The 17,125-nt window shown below is 41.3% G+C and overlaps 1 pseudogene; it reads right to left on the bottom strand.

Moving 5' to 3' along the window:
* Positions 1-7,572: 7,572 nt before the first annotated feature.
* LOC109452288 (large ribosomal subunit protein eL39 pseudogene) lies at positions 7,573-7,794 on the bottom strand (annotated as a pseudogene).
* Positions 7,795-17,125: the final 9,331 nt, after the last annotated feature.

Here is a 17,125-nt window from a genome sequence, read left to right as displayed (position 1 = left end):
TTTGTTTCTGTTTTGTTTATTTTATTCTTTAGATTCCACATATAAGTGAAAGCACATTGCATCTGTCTTTCTCTGTCTGACATACTCCACTCAGCACAACACCCTCTAGGACCACCCCTGCGACAGCAGGTGGCAAGAACCCATTCCCTTCCATGGCCAAGCAACATTGCATTGCATATATGTACCACCTCCTCTTGATCCATTCTTCCATTGACAGATACCCAGGCTGCCTCCACATCTTGACCATTGTAAATAATGCTGCAGTGAACAGGTCCCTGGATGCACAGGTCCCCTTGAAGTCGTATTTTCAGTTTCTTTGGATAAATATCAGAGGAGGGATTAATGGATCCTTCATTTTTCTCTTGTTACAGCCTTTGTTTTAAAGTCTATTTTGTCTGATACAAGTACTGTTACCCCCAGCTTTTTTTTTGTTTTCCATTTTCATAAGGTATCTTTTTCCATCCCTTTACTTTCTGTCTGTGTGTGTCTTTCAATCTGAAGTGATTCTCTTGCAGGCAGCATATGTAAGGGTTTTGTTTTCTTATCCATTCCCTTCCTACTCATATGTCTTGAGTGGAGCATTTAATCCATTTACATTGAAAGTAATAGTTGATAGATATGTAGCTATTGCCATTTTATTATTCATAATTTTGATCTCTTTTTTTTTCCATCTTTAAGTAGTCCCTCTAACATTCCTAGTAATACAGGTTTGGTGGTGATGAGCTCCTTTAGCTTTTTCTTGTCTGGGAAGCTTTTCATCTGCCCTTCAATTTTAAATGATAGCCTTGCTGGGTAGAGTAGTCTTGGTTGTAGGTCCTTGCTTTTTATTACATTGAATATTTGCTGCTAATCCCTCTGGCCTGCAAAGTTGCTGTTGAGAAATCAGCTGACAACCTCCAGGCCTTGCCTCAAAATGACACACGTCAATCTGCTGCCCGTATGCCTCTGATGTCCCCCCATCCTGAGTCACTGTCCCTCCACTGGAGCCCCCTGGTAAGTGTCTGAGAGTGAGAAAGTCAGTACGTGGACTGTTTAAGAGGATGTTTGGGTTTCCTGCAGTCTTCTGTCCCATCCAGACGGTCAGAATCCCCACTGTTTTTTACAGCTAGATGTTGTGTGTGCTCTCTTCCTGGCACCAGTACTCTGGCTGGGGGTTGGGGTCCTTCGGTCCTCTGGGGGGAACCTCCACGACTGAGATATTCCTCCTGATTCTTAACTGCAACATAGAGGAGGTTTGGGGCCAGCTCATTTTGCATCTCCACCCCTCCTACCAGCCTCAGTGTAGCTTCTTCTTCATATCCTCAGTTATAAAACTTCTGTTCAGCCAGACTTCAGATGATTCTCCAGGTTGATTGTTCTATAATTCTTGTAATTTTAATGTGTTCACAGAAGGAAGGGGGCATAGTGTTTATCTATTCTGCTATCTTGGATCGCTCCCTTTTTAATATTATATGCACGTATTACTTGCTAAACATAAATTTTAAATTAAAAGTAATAGTAACAGAGCACAGTCAGATAATCACTTATGGCTTTTTTAAATCTTGGGTCTGCCTATGACCAGCTTGTGACTTTGGGCAAGTAACTACACCAACTTGATCTTAAAATGTTCTTAAAATTGGAAAACTATTTGCATAGTTGTGATGAGGATAAATTGAGATACATATGTAAAGCTTCTAGGGGGTAGAGAAGACACTTAGTAAATAGCAGCTTTTTTCCCATTAGTTTATGGCAATCAATAATTATAGTAAAAGTAAGTCCTATAATTAACCTATTCTGGCACAGTAATCTTTGGCCAACTATCACTCTGGGCAGAATATTATATTGGCTTGCTTTAGACTTTTGCTAAGTGGCCTGGCTGTTGCCTGAGAAACAGTGATTTTAAACTAGATATATGGATTTCTATCTAAGTATGATAGATGAAGTGAGAGAACAGCTGGAAAAAAGGGGGAGCCCAAGGAATAGGTGGGGGGAAACAAATTGATTTTGGTTTTCTTCAATGGGCTGGTGTCGTTTTCCTTAAATTTATCATCATGTCTTGTTTGATCACTTGAAATCTAGGTGTTAAATCCCAACTGTAGGCTTAACAAAAGCAGCAGGTTTTTAGAGGAATTTGAAAGATTTGGGAGATAGGACAGGAGGAGATAGTGTCTGATGCCAGTTGCCATCCTGGAGAAGGACAGTTATTGCAGAACAGGTAACATTGAGAGGTACCTAAACAGCTAAGTAGGATTAAAGGATTGGTTGCATATGAGTGTGGAGGGAACACACATGAGGTATTCTTTGTGTTCTCAGTCTTGGCTAGTCAGTTTCCTTTGAAACTTCACACCCGCAACCTTAACACAAATAACTAGCTCATGATATGGCTATTTATACCCCCCACACACACTTTGAAAAATGAAAAAATTTAAGCAAAAAGGTTAAATATTTGCCCAAGATTGAATATTTAGCAGAGCTAGGGTTTGTACCCAGGTGACTTTCATGCCAAAGTCCACCTACTTTTTTCATTCTATCATCCTCCAGACATGAACTTATTTTATGAAATAAGTACAAGGAAACCCTTTGTAAGGCATAAAGTATCTCAAGACGTTTGAGATATTATTTAACATTTGAAAGGCAAAAGATACCCCAAAGTCAGAGAAGCAGTTATACTCATGTCACACTCAATGTCTTTTCGTTTGTGGAGAGGTTGAAAAAAACCAGAAGGGAATATGGACCAAAATGAAAATGAAGTAGAAACAGATGAAAGGTTGTGAGTTTTAGTATTTCAAGAGAAAAAGTATAATACTAATAAAATTATTTCTGAGTAGTAGAAATTGTTCAGTTTAAACATTTGTTTCTGCCATGAAATGTGATATAATATGAATTTTCTGGGTATAAAATTAAAGAGGGATAACCTCAAGGCTAGCCTACAAAAAGTTTAGGTTCTTGTTACTCAAATTGTGTCTCAGGACCAGCAGCTCATGTGCCCCACCTGGGAGTTCGTTGGAAATGCAGAATCTAGGCCCCACCTGACTCAGGACGGGCATTTTAACATGATGGCCCGGTGGAGAGTATGTGCGCTGGTCTCTGAGGCATTGCTTTAGGCCAAAAGCTAAAGGTTGTGGATGAAAGGAAAAGGGCATATATTTAGGCACGGGGTTTTGCGCATTACATATTTATTTTATGAGAAAAATGAATTTAATGAGTATCCTGAGTATTTTCTATGACTAATCAAACAATGAACAAATTGTTCCAATTGCCACCGAAGTGACTAGACTGGAGCTGGGAGTGAGACTGTGAGGGAATATGTCTTGTAAACAAAGTTCATTAAACAAAGAAACAAAAAGTTTGGGTATTAAAAGGGATCAGAACATTTAATTCAGGCTACATTTTAATTAGCTGAGGAGGACTTAAGCAAATTCTTGAAAATTCAGCTTAAAAATGTCCCTCTAATAAGGTCATATATTATGAATAAAACAAAAGCAAAACTTTGTGGATTGCTCACTTGCCAAAGCAATTCAGTATTTTATAAAGAAGTTGGTTTATTCCTTTAGTGTGCTGAGGAGGAAGGAAAGGGTCTGGGAGCCTTGTGAAGAACCTGGCAGTGGGGCAGGAAGTGGTACACTTAGGCCTTCTGAGTCCTGCTAAGGACTAGATTGCATTTCCTGCAGCCTCTCACCACCATTTATGACCTTTGCATTCTCCACGGAAGTTATTGGTGGGAGCTTGAGGCAGGGAGACAGAAATTCAGAGATTCACATCTATAGCTGCAGGTGTCTGACCTAAAGGAAATTACAATCTCTCAGGGAGTGAATTAAGAATTTACATTCTTTCATCTTTCAATCAATTCATCAACAGGTAGTTAGTAAGCATAAACTTTGTGAACAGCTTTGTGCAGGATATCAAAGTGTAAGCCATAGTTCTTTTCTTCCAGAATATTTAAATCTCCATGCCAGAAACAGCGGAGTAATTAATGGAAGCGTGGGCGATGCATGTTTGCGGAGGAGGGGGCACTGTAATAATACACAGCCTGTATTTAGGACCTGACCGTGGACAAAGCACATTCAGAGTCAGAAGTAATCAGTTTTTACATTTTTAGAGCTATGAAAACAGACTGGGAGAGGTTTAATGACTCACCTAAGGTCATCCCCACTGGTAAAGTGGCAGAGCTGGAAATAAAATCCAGATCTTCCATTGCTTAATTCCACGTGGAAGAATAATGCAGATGTTGATGGTGGTGATGGTGATGATGATGGTAGTGGTGGTGGTCATGGTGGACGTCATAAAGAAGGATAAAAATGGAGAAAAGCAGTGCTAGGGACTCTCTTCCTTAAACAAAGGACGTCCCTGTTACTCCTTCCACCACTCTTGTTTGTTCTGGCTGAAGGAGAAAAATGAGTGGCTTCAAGGGACTGAAACTGAGGACAAAAAGAGGGACTCAGGCATCTCAATGTGATCTTAACACATATGGGGTTTCCCAGAGCTCCATGAAGTGGATGTAAGTGAATAATCCTCGTTGTAACCCACAACCGAGGTTAAAAAAAAATCAGGAGCTTCACTAAATGCATCTGGCAAGCGTTTCGTCTTCCCTTAAATAAAATAAATTCCCTTAATAAAGCCAATGGAGGCAGGGTTGGTGGCGGGGTGGGGGGTGGAGAGGGTGTGTATGATTTATTAGGGAGCAAGGAGAAGGCCTTGATGGCTCTGAACTATCTATTTAGAACTGCTGGCTCGAAAACTAAGTTGTACATTGGTTTCTCTTTTTATGCCAATCTTACATTTTAAAAAAAATATAACTTTTATGAATATCATCATTAGTGCTATAAGCACAGGGAAGTATAAGTTAATTCTACAGTAAAGTGATTATTAAATCCATTAGTCATATACAGGGAATCCATAATTAACTTATTCTCCAGCATCAAGTAAATGATTCTACTGTGTGCTTTAAGAAAGCAATTGTTCACTAATATGCAAAATACAGCAGAACTATTAGATCATAAAGCTATGCAATCTTATAATTAAATTATAAATTTTACATATTTTAATAATGTGCTTTATATCCTTTAATTGTTTTCTACGCAAGATTAAAAGGAGGTGCCATGGTTTTTCTCAGACACATTATATCTTGACCTGAACTGTGCAATACTTAATAATAATTGATGAGTATCTACCGAGGATGACAGCAGTCTTTCAGCGGCATCAGATACATCTTTGGGTTATTGCCGAGGACGAAAATGAAGATATGCATTAGTCTTAAGTGGAGTTGCAGCTATACCCTTGGGCTTTCTATTGTTTTCCCCCCTTTTCCTGTTATAACAACCACAGGCATCCATGTTCTCTCTTCCCAGGCCACGGGAATGGGCTGGCCCCCATTCCCGCTGCCTTGGCTGTGCATGTGGGTAAAAGGAACACGCAAATTAAATTCTCTGCAGGGGACTTAGGCGCCTACATGAGCAATCTATTGTTGTTATTGTGTTTTGGATTAAATAATGATGCCATTCTTTTCTGTGTGCGCAATTAAATGTGTTTGAAAGAACTGGGAAATACCATGGATCTGTGCCACGGGGGTTGCCTCTGTAACCTTCTGTTTTTCCAAATCCTGATTGCTGCCCTGGGAACTGTAGTGTTGGTTTCCTTTATTCTCCCTCAGAGGGAGCCAACCTTTCTCTCAGACGGTTATTCCAGCCCGCTTTCCAGTTTTCAGAAGTAACATCACATTGAAGTTGCCTTCCGCATAAGCAGTTCAATCATTCCTTCCTTCAGCAAACACTGAGCTAAGTGTTTACCACATGCCTGGCCCTGAGATCAACACTGGGGATGCAAAGATTAAAAAAGATGAGGTTTCTTGATGTAGGTGTGTGAAGCAGGTGTATCACTAGGGTTTGCGCAGGGTGCTAAGTGTATCAGTATGCTAGGACCACCATAACAAAGTGCCACAGACTGAGTGGCTTAAACAACAAAACGTTTTTTTCTCATGGTTCTGGAGGCTGGAAGTCCAAGATCAAGGTGACTACAGGGTCGATTTCTTCTGAGACCACTCTCCTTGGCTTGTTGACGGCCGCCTTCTCACTCTGTCTTCACATATTCTTTCCTCTGTGTATGTGTCTGTGTCCTAACCTCTTCTTAGAAGGACACTCATCGTATTGGATTAGGGCCCACCCCGAATGACCTCATTTTAACTTAATCGCCTTTTTAAAGACCCCTGTCTCCAAACACCATCCCCTTCTGAGGTGCTGGGGGTGAAGACTTCAACATATGAATTTTGAGGGCACAGAGTTCACCTCGAATACTAAGAGATCACCAAGGGGTAGCAACCAAGCCCAGCCTAGGGTGGGGAAGGCTTCTTGAGGGTAACTCTGGTCTGAGTGTTGAAAGATAAATAGGAGTTACTTAGGTGAGGTGTGGGGACAGGGGACAGGCAATCTGGGTGGATAGGACAGCATGTGATGATTAGTCTTGATTATGGCCAGAGTTGAGTGCGCAAGGGAAGGAGGAAGGGACTGCCACAGTACTGAGTCTGGAAGGTGGGCAGAGGGTCAAACTTGGAGGACCATGTGAGTCATGCTAAAGGGGGTTGGACTTTATCCTGAAGGCTGAGAGAAACCACTGAAGGCTTCTAGGCTGCGGAATGGTGGGGTCAGTTTTAGTTTTCACAAGGAAGTTGGTAAATTCAGGGGCGCAATAGAAAGGTCACGAATGTTCCAAAATATCTTCCCTGTGTGATTTGCCACAGCACCTGAAATTCTCAACACCAAAGACACATTCCTTTGAGTCATTATCCTATGGACACAATCCCCTTTAATTTCTTAATGGCACTAATCAGGATCCGTAATGATTTAATTTGTTTACATGTCTGTTTCTCTGACAGTCAGTTTACGGTGTATCCTCTGCACCTAGTACAGTGCCTGGCACATAGTGGGTGCTCAATACATATTTGTAGAAAGAATGAATGAGTCATCCACGAAAGAACAATACACTAAGCTGTTAAAGCCTATTAATTGACCCAGAGACATTGGAACTAAGACAAAGGTCAGATACGTCTTGGTAGTGGTAATCAGGGAAGTGTAGGTCAGATCTAGCAGAAGTCAGGTAGGACAGGCCAGTGGGAGGAGCTGGCACATTGGCCACTCCCTCACGGAGGGGCTGGGTCGGGGAGATGAAGACTAACTGAGGTAATGCACATGGAAGTGATTTAGGCTGGACTTGGAAACTAGATGGCTGCTGGAATCCCACCTCTGCCGTTACCTTGCCATGTGACCTTGGGTGAGGGGCTTACCCTCTCTGGATCTCCATTTCCTCATCTTGAAATGAGAATAACTATAATTCCTATCTTTTAGGTTGTTGTGAGGATTAAATAAGTTAATACAAGAAGCTTTTATGAGAGGGTCTGGCACATCATAAGAGTTACGTCAATCTTGGCTACTATTATTATAATGTGTTTTTATTTTTATTTTTTATAGAAGATCTCACATATATATTACTGAACCAACCTACTAGTGCAGAAACATATTAAGAGAAAACTCATTTTCCCCATAATTTCCCAATAAAACACCTCCAACTGTTCAGATAGTAGCGATCTTTTCAGTGCCATGGTTAAGATCCAAGCAATCCTGACACAGCAAAAATAGGTGGTGTCATCTCATGTGCGATTCCTTGTAGACCCAGCTTGGTTCTTCTCCAATGTCTCCTTTTGGAGTTGTACCTGATTTTATTACCAGTTTTCACCCGAATCCATTGGGGAATGGTCTGATTCTGCTTTTGCTTCTTGGCCAGGAACCACTTGATCCTGAAAGTCTTGTGAGAAGACATGGCGAGGAAGAGTCAGCTGCACGTCCTACGATGGTGGCGGAAAAAGAACTATAATGTGTTTTTAAATTTTAATTAAAGGAGACACAATTGGTTCCATTGACTCTGATCGCTATTCCCTTTTCTCCAGTTTCTATTCACTCTCTAAAACTTAAATTATGTTACTTCCCTACTTATGAATCTTAGGCTTAAAAAAAGGAATCTTGACTTAAGCTCAGAAAATCACACACGTAATATGTGATGGTCATGTTCCAGGCCCTGGAACAGAAGATGTGAAGAGATAAATACAGAAGTGCATTCTACTGCCCTGTTCACATTGTTCCGAGCAGTGCTTCTCAAAGCATGGTCCACAGACCTCCCAGCTGCTGACCAGAACTACAGTCAACCAGATGTGACATACTCAGAGTCGAGTGAAGGCAAGAAGTCTATACCAGGGTGTGGTGTAGAAAAGGAGAGATAGCAAGTGGGCCACTGGGAGCCACAGTGTTCTTTCTAAAGAATCGGTCCCATCTTTTATACCCCCCGAAAGAGAGCTCCCGGGCCTCAGGGAGATCTAAGCTCTTGGCAAAAGGGAAATGCATGAAGAATTCAGACCCTACCAGGCCGCCTTACTTGGACCCTCCTACACCAAACCAAACTTGGCTTCCTAGAACTGGCTGACAGAGCAAGAGCCTGTTTAATTTGTGAGTTCTGGACACGAAATCATTCTCAGTGGCAGCTCCAATATTGGCAGATGGGAGATTTAGCTCTGTCCTGTTTATATAACAGCAGTTGATAGATAGTGACTTCATAGTTGGATATTTATGAGAGGTTTCATTTCAAATAATATAGTTGTGGCCCGTGGCAATGTGAGGCTCTTACCCATTATTACTGAGAAGCTCAAGCTTTAGAATATTGTAACTATAACTGCAGGGTCTGTTTGATCCACCCGGAAGAACTGGAAAAGTTAATATTTTTCAAAGCAATGAAAGCTTTATTATAAAAAGTCTCATTAGGAAGTTATCTGTCCCTAAAACACATAGGCTATCAGAAGGTCAGGTATAAAAAAAAGCAACTTCTTATACTTTTCTTTCACCTTATAACTTTTATCACATAACAAGGTAATTAAAAAGGAAAGAAAAAAAGTCTGCTACTTTCCATTACAGCAACCGAACACCTTGCCATTCCCTCCAGCCATGTCCCAGCTCTGAGGTGAGCTGGTGACATCCATTCTTTGCTGTTTCAGGACAATGGCCTTTGCTGTGTTAGGTATTGAGGCTTCCGCTAACTTAATACTATTCACAGACCGGTAAACTATCATCAAATCATGAGTGTCTTCTGTTTCCTCAATTGTAAAAGACTACCCCCATTTCAACATCACTTGGGTATCTCTTCCAGAGTCTGTGGGTTTTAAATCTTTGTAATATTATGGGAGACTCTTGGCAGCTGAGGAAGTTACTGGATTTGGAGAAGATGAGTGGGTAGGGTGGTATAGAGACCTTTTAAGGACAGGTGCGAGGAGTCAGCAGAGCAATACCATGTCGCTGCAGCAGCTCTTCTCAAAGGAATGCTGGATAGCACAAAGGGCCAAGTCACAGAGGCTCTCTTGATTTGGGGAAGACAGACTAAAAGCTAAAATAGGTGGGGGAAAGTTGGGCAAAAATGGAGGGTGACAGGTAACAGAGGGCTTACATTTTTTCTTTTTTGTGTTTGTAATGCAGGAAACTGAGCAGGACGCATAGTAGTTGCTCACTTTTTGAGGAGGCCAGTGAGAATTTACGCCTGCTGTTATGGGATGAATTGTGTCATCCCCCTAGCTCTACCCCAAATTCACGTGTTGAAATCCTAACCCCCCAGTACCTCAGAGTGGAACTCCAGAAGTGTGAGAAAATGAATTTGGTTGTTTAAGCCACCCTGTCTGTGGCAGTTTGTTATGACAGACCTAGCAAACCAATACAGCTGGTTACGTCATTTGAGGGGAAAAGGAAGAGAAGGACAGACTTTAATGCATAGCTGCATATCACCACGTACACTGTATTTCTTTTCAAAGAGTAAGACACTAAATGGGGAGCTCTACCTTTTCTTGGACCTGGACTCTTCTACAAGCTGCATCAGGCTGGGCTGCAGACTGCGCTCTCAGGGGCCCTAGGGGTCTATTACATTGGCCTAGGTAAGATGCCGGGCACTGAAAGTTTAAAGCTAGATCTTTTTTTCCATGCGTTTTATCTCATTAATTAGATTTTAAGAAATAGTTACTTTCTTGTTAGAGTCAATATTTCTTCAATACCTATAATATTGAAAATATTTGGCCCCAAATTCTGTTTATTGCTATTTTGCTACTAAAGAATCTAATTCAACATTTCCCAAAGTGTCTTCCATAGAATATCCATGAGACACTCTAATATATTTTACTCACAAAAAAAGATTCTATTGTCAAATAAATTTGGGAAACACTGTATATCATGCTCCCCTCTTAGACCTTCATAATGTCCATTAGCATATTAGAAGCTGTGAGAAGTCCTGCATCAACGGAAGTCCTTTAAATTTATTTAATCCAATCTCTTAGAAAATTATTTCACCAAAAAAATGCCTTTTTACCCCAAATCACATAGCCAGCCAGTGTCATTTCAAGAAATATAGTAACAGTAGGTTATATGTGCTCATGCATTGTTATATGTAGGGCATTGCTTTTAGCATTGTATATATTTTAATGCATTTTATTTTGATAACAACCCAGGGAAATAAGGACTATTCTTATTCCCAATTGACAGATGAGGCACTGTCGTGCGGGAGACCCTGCTCCCTGCGCCATTTGTCGTGCAGGGCGGCCTGCGGTGTCTCTGCTCCCGCTCCCCCCATAAGAACGCAGAATAGGGTGAGGCCAAAAAGGAACACCCATGGAGCCATAGGTAGGGGAGTCATACCACTATATTCTCGCTGGCGGCTGGGTTGGAGAAACAGGAAACAGGAGACACACCGTTCGCAACCCTCACTGCACCGCTAGCAGGCTCAGCCACCATCTTCTTGCTAGCCCCATTTTCTGCTAGCATAACCATGGCAGTTATATTAGTGGCCAATGGCTCACTGGTTATAGCTGACGGCCAACTAGCCACAGCTGATGGCCATCCAATCACAGTTGATGGTCATTTACTACCTGAGCCAGCAGCTTTCTATGTGAGGCCGAGAGCCTGGAAACTGCTTTCTGGGGCTCTGTCCTCACGGGCACAGAGAGAGGGATTAAATTGACGAAGACCACACAGCTAGTAAATGTCATAGCTAAGACTCAAACCTAAGCATTCGGACCCTGGAGAGGGATGCTTGGGAAAACACTGCTCTAGTCTCCGGGGACAGAGTATGGTTCAATATCTCTGGACTCCATGAATATATTCATTTACTCAATGAACATTCATTGTGTGCTTTTTATGTGGGAGTTACTCTGCTAGGTACTGGATATACAGTGAATAAATGCAGACAGAGTTCTTGCCTGTACGAAGTCTCATGGTAAGACAGCTAGTAACCAATGAATGACTCAAATAGGTGTAAAATTACAGCTGTGATCACGGTTTAGGGCTTTCAATGAAAGGTATACACGGCTATGGTCTGTGACACACGGGGACCTGAGCTGTTCAGAGAAGGAGGGAAGGATTCCATAGGAAGTGAAATTGAAGCCTATAAGTAACTCCAGAGGGTCCAGCCCTGTGGGTGACGTTTGATGAAAACTCCCATAAAGATTTGTTTTAGTTTTGCTTACCTGAAACTATGGGTTTTAACCTTTAATTTGAAAGTTTGTGTGGTGCCAGCCTTTGGTCAAATTGTCACTTCTGAATCCTAAGGCACGCAGCATCCTCATTATTCTCCTTTCCTACCTCCCTGTCCAAATGTCTCCTGTTCTTCATTCATCCCCAGGTAAATGTCTTAAGGGATTATCTTTCCAAGGGGACACCCACATTTTCTCTTGGATGGAGCCATAAGCGAAAAGACTGAAGGTCTAGTAGAGAGGGTTTCCTTGGGCAGGAGACCTATGGAGAGGTGTTCCCACTTCTGCTTTGCACGTAGCCAGGTTGCTGTTTTATTTTCAGCAATTCTATTTAGGAAAAAAAAAAAAAAAAAAAAGGAAAAGAAGAGGTTGAGAATGGTGGAAATGAGAGCTAAACTTTTATTATGCTAAAATAAGAAAAGATGGGATGTGCATTTTAGGGAGTGACATATTAATTAGAAATTCTAGAGACTCTAACTTCACCCTCCGTAGCAGCACTGATTTCCTACTTAAACTGTCAGGAGAAATCAAATGGGTCCTATTTTGGGCTGTCTGACTAGACTTCAGTGTTAGGTAAGCCCGAACACGAGCATCTGTTCTTGGAAGCAGAAACCCAGTGCTTGATACCCACTCTTTGTTTTTAAGGCTCTTAACTCAAGAAGCGGAGAGCCATTAGGTGCCAACCAAAACCAGTTAAACCAGAAACTGGATTTTTTTTTTTTAACCAATAATCTCTTTTAGTTTTATACATCAACCTAACGGCAAAAGTTCCAATACAAAATAGATAGTGCTTACTGAGCACGCAGCAATATGGCCGATTCAGTGTCAAGTATATCGCACACTTCATATTATTCAATCCTATGAGGGTGTTTTCCTATTTTACAGAGACGGATGTAAGGTTCAAAGAGGTTAAGTGATGTTACACAACCAGGGCTCAGACCCAAGTTGTCCTGAGGTCAGAGCTGTGGCTCCCGAGCTCTCCAGTGTTCTGCTGGGATATCTCACAGGGTCAGTTTGCTTTTCTCATCACCTTTGTGAGCTCCCAGCTTTGGAGATGGAAATTTGAGTGGATATGTCTAAAGTAGGAAGGTGAGACATGTTTTCATTGCGTTTGCATTGTTTTATGGCTATTGTTGTCTAACTCAGATCCAGATTCTAGAGACTTCTAACTACTTGTTATAAGAGGGAGGCAGTCTGGGTCTTGAGACCAAATGATCTGAGTTTATACCTCAACTCTGCCAATTATCAACTGTATAACCTGAGCCAGGCGATCTCATTGAATCATTATTTTTCTTTTCTGCTAAATGGCTTAATAGCATCTACCTTATAGGATTATTGTCAGTTGAGAGACAGGATGTTAGAGGCTTGGTACATGATTGACATGAAATAAATTGTAGCTATTGACTAGCGTTTACACACCATGAACTCCTGTCCTTTTACGTGACTCATCAAGTCTACATGAAATACCTGGGAAGAAACAAAGTGAGAAAACCACTGATGGACTGCACTGTGTGGTTATCCTTAATATTTTCCCCCAGAAGTCTGAATCAAAGTTATTTTATGCCTATGTTCTATTTGGAAAACATTATAAAACTTTGAGCAGACAGCAGTGCTGTGATAGCACAGTGCTTATGAAACCACTGCATGCTTTTCTGATAAAGATATAACTTTATTGCCCTTAATGTACTCTCTTGGTTAATACAGCAAGCAAATGGGACATAATTTGAAATACCTTTACTACCATTTATAGTGTCAGAACATACAACTTACCTTTTAAAAATGCAAAAGATTCATTGCAATGAAAGGCATTGCTTATACACACAAATGCATTTTTAAAACAATTCACCTGTGTAGTGCCCTGAGAATTCATGATGTGAGATCTTTCACCTTTGCAGAAATGAAATCGAATTTTCTTGTTCACTGTGCTCCAAGAACAGCCAGCAAGGGCAGAGATAGTTTTGGGGGCAGGATGCCAGCTTTTGTGATCTCTGCAGGGGCTTTCAGAAGGAAGTGGTGAATAGATGGGTCTGTATGCTCGAAGATGACTTTAAAGTCCTTTCTGGGGAAGAGTGGTCTGATTGGGTAGCAAAGATTCCAGCGATACTGCTGCCTTGACCTGCTGGGGGTAGAACAGTCCTGGCACATGGAGAGAAATCTTCCAGACACAGGCCGCAGATAATGCCGTTACATGGTGATGGGGGTGTTACCCTGTGGATACTGTAATCCTGTGGATACTGTAATCCTGCCATGTCGCTGCTGCGCAGGCAGAACGTGAAGCTGACCAGACAGAATCATTTGAGGAGGTAGTGGAACCAATGATAAGAATGCTGAGCTTAGGAGACCTGGCTGCTCGTCCGGGCTGTGTCTCGTGTTTGAGCTTGGATGCATCCTGTGATGCTCTAGCCTTATGCGCTGTGATGTCATATAAGCTGGTTGGACTTCATGCTATCCCAGCTGTATCCCCGTTCTCGCTTTCTAGGGGTATGGGATATGTGCATAAGCATGCATTAAACTAATTAGGCCCTGCTTCTCTTACACATTTCAAGACACTTTCACATTTATCATCTCGTTTTTAACCCTATCACAAACCAGTGAGAGAGAAAGGGCAAATATTTTTGTTCCATTTAACTTATTAGTAACTGAGGCAAATAGAGATTAAGTTAAGAGCAGAGCCCTGGTATCTTGACTCTTTCCTGGTCTCCTGCAGTAAGTTGAACTGGATTAGTCTTTTGGGATATGTGTGAAAGGATATGCAATTGGATTCTCTATGGAAAGAGATAACTGGATAAGTTATGTTAAATTACTGCATGAGTAGGTAAAATAAAGTTCTATTTCCCTCACTGAGCATTTACCTTTGAATCCCTCTGTGAAGTGGATTAGAATGGTTTGTTAGAATTTAAGAAATACACAAACCTAGAAGAGGTATACCTCATATTCTTTTAAATGGAGCATTTCTCCTGGGACTTCTTTACATTCTGAAAATTCACTTTATTATTACATTCTGGGGTTTGTGGCTTTAAATGCCACGGCATCTGAGTCTAACTTTCATTGGTGATATTTGTGGTTATCACTTTCCACTGTCATCTGCTCCTATTTCCATTGTTTTGTTCCATAGATACGATTTGATTTATGAATGAGGGCTTTTTGATTCTTCAAGATATATTTTGGTGAACTGGTTCAATAACTTGTTATTGAAAAGCAAAATCCATCAGGGACATATTTTCCTACTTCCCCTAAAAAGAAATCTCATTGAGACCGACTGTTTATTCATCAGCCATGCTACGTTTCTGTATGTTATAAGGACATATCCACATTTTCTTTTGTTTGTTAAATATGTCCATAAAAGTATTCAACCTAAAATGCCAGGTTCAAGATTACTTCTAAATTTTGGAAATTACTCCATGAGATAATAAACATGATGTAACTCAGATTCTAGCTAAACTTGCAAGACCTCTGCCTTGGTACAGATGCAGAACTTAGTTGGTGGCCTAGACTGAAAGAGGCCCTGAGAATGAGAGAAGAATTCAAGTTTGGAGATGCTCTTTTGTGTCACAACTTTGATGATCTCATACTTCTCCATCGAGTCCTCTCCCTTTGTCACTCTGAGAGTTCTTAATGAAACTGTGGGGTCATGTCCCCAATCTCCTTGAGAGCTCCCTCCGAGGCATCATTCAAGTTAACTGCACCCCCGCCCATAGCAGAAGCCAAAGTCTTTGGCTGCATGTTGCTAACTGTTTTGCTTTCCTGTGAAGGTTTGTAGTTCATTTGCATAACTGTTAAAGTTTAGTGTCTCAAAAACTGGGACTTGCAATGAAAAATTGCCTCATCCCTGTATCATCCCCCTGCCTAACTCTTCAACTGCACGTTAATTATTGGGTGCCCTTTTGTTATATTGTGGCCATGTCAGAAATAGAACATGTTTTGTTCCTTCTAGGCACTAATATAGGAGGTTCAGTGAAGCAAAGGAAAACTTTGCTTTCTGCCTGCTGTATACATTACTCACATTCAATAATCATATTGAGTTGGACTCTCCTTCCATGTGATAGACACACAGTATTATTTTCCTTCCTAGAAAATACAGCTTTCATGTACCTGTTGTCTTTTTCACCAAGGCAGTTGCCATTTGTGTTCTCATCTTATTTCCCATCAAAAACATCTGGAGAGCTTTGAAAAATATGGATTTTGAGTGCACAGGCCTGGGATGAGCCTCAAATCCATCATCTATAAAGCTTCCCTGGTGACGCATATGCTCAGCCTGGTTTCGGAACCACTGTTCCAAAGCATGTGTGTCACAAGTCCCCAAGAACACCCACAGCTTTGGGGGTCCTCTGGGAGGACTCAGGGACTCAGCATGTAGCGGGGACTCATGGCTATGATGTATCACAGCCAAACACTACAAAGTACAATCAGCAAAGGGAAAAGGCCCCTGGGACAGAGTCCAGAGAAAAACCAGGCACTAGCTTCCAAGAGTATTCTCCTCACAGAGTCGCCGGAAGTGCTTAATTCCTCCAATATGGAATTGTGACATGTGTGGAATGTTGTCGACCAGGAAACTCATTAGAGACTCAGTTTGAGATTTTTATTGGGGGCCAGTCACACAGGCACCCTTTGCTTAGCATGAATCAAGATTCTAGGCACCCAGAAGAGAAACAAGTTTTCAGGATAAACCACATGGATTGTACAAGCAATTTAGGCACAGTGAGCCACTCTTACCAATTAGGGAATCATGGGACCTCTCCCCAAATCCAAGTTCTCAGATGCCAGCTAAGGGCCAACCTTGCAAACAGAATTTTTAAGGATAGCAGTCTCAGGCCTATTATGTTAACTTTTTTTCTCTCTACACAGTATATTAACCAAGTTTCTCTATTAGATAGGAGGAAAAATTTCCAGATGAAAATGGAGATTCATGTGAAGTATGAAATTCTACTCCCTGAGGATTTTAATAAAAGTCATGCCTTTGAATAGGAAGCAGGGCATGAATGTGGGGTATGGACTGTCCAAGATCATTTAGCTCCTGGCTCTAGTCTGGACTTAGAGAAGAAGAGACAAGTGGCTTGTAGAAGCAGATGCCCTCAAAGGTCACGGAGATATCGGATCAACATGCATCTGCTCATTCACTTTTTATGTTCTGTTGCCCTTCCCAGTTTTCCAAATGGGATTGTTTCTTCTCTAATTTCTGGAAAGGCACAATTATAAGTAATGAGATTGGATGACCAAAGCCTATTTCACATCCAAATCACTGAAAGCTAGGAGTCATATGACTCCCCATCCAGTCCCCAAAAACACAGCATAATTTTGGAACTCATCCTCATAGGCCACGAGGAATATTCTTAGGCATACATTCTTTGTTAGCGATACTTGGTATGACACTTTAATTTTCTGCAGCCAGAGGTGTCTCCCTGTATCCACAGCCTCCCAAGATTGCCTGGCAGAATAGAGCATTCTGTGTTCAGGCATGTGGACGGCAAAATCAAAGCAGAGAGATGATTGTGTATTCTCATGGGAAATTTCCAGATAGAGACGAGAAGTTTCTGAGTATTTCATTATTCGGCTTGCACATTTTATTCCTTCTAAACAGCTAGACTTTCTCTTAAGTTCATTTGT

The sequence above is a fragment of the Rhinolophus sinicus genome, chromosome 5 (genome assembly GCF_057876585.1).
Source record: "Rhinolophus sinicus isolate RSI-liver-muscle chromosome 5, RSI-T2T, whole genome shotgun sequence".
NCBI classification, from domain to species: Eukaryota; Metazoa; Chordata; class Mammalia; order Chiroptera; family Rhinolophidae; genus Rhinolophus; species Rhinolophus sinicus.
The sequence above is the reverse complement of the archived record's forward strand: the minus strand, read 5'-3'. Positions and strand labels throughout refer to the sequence as shown.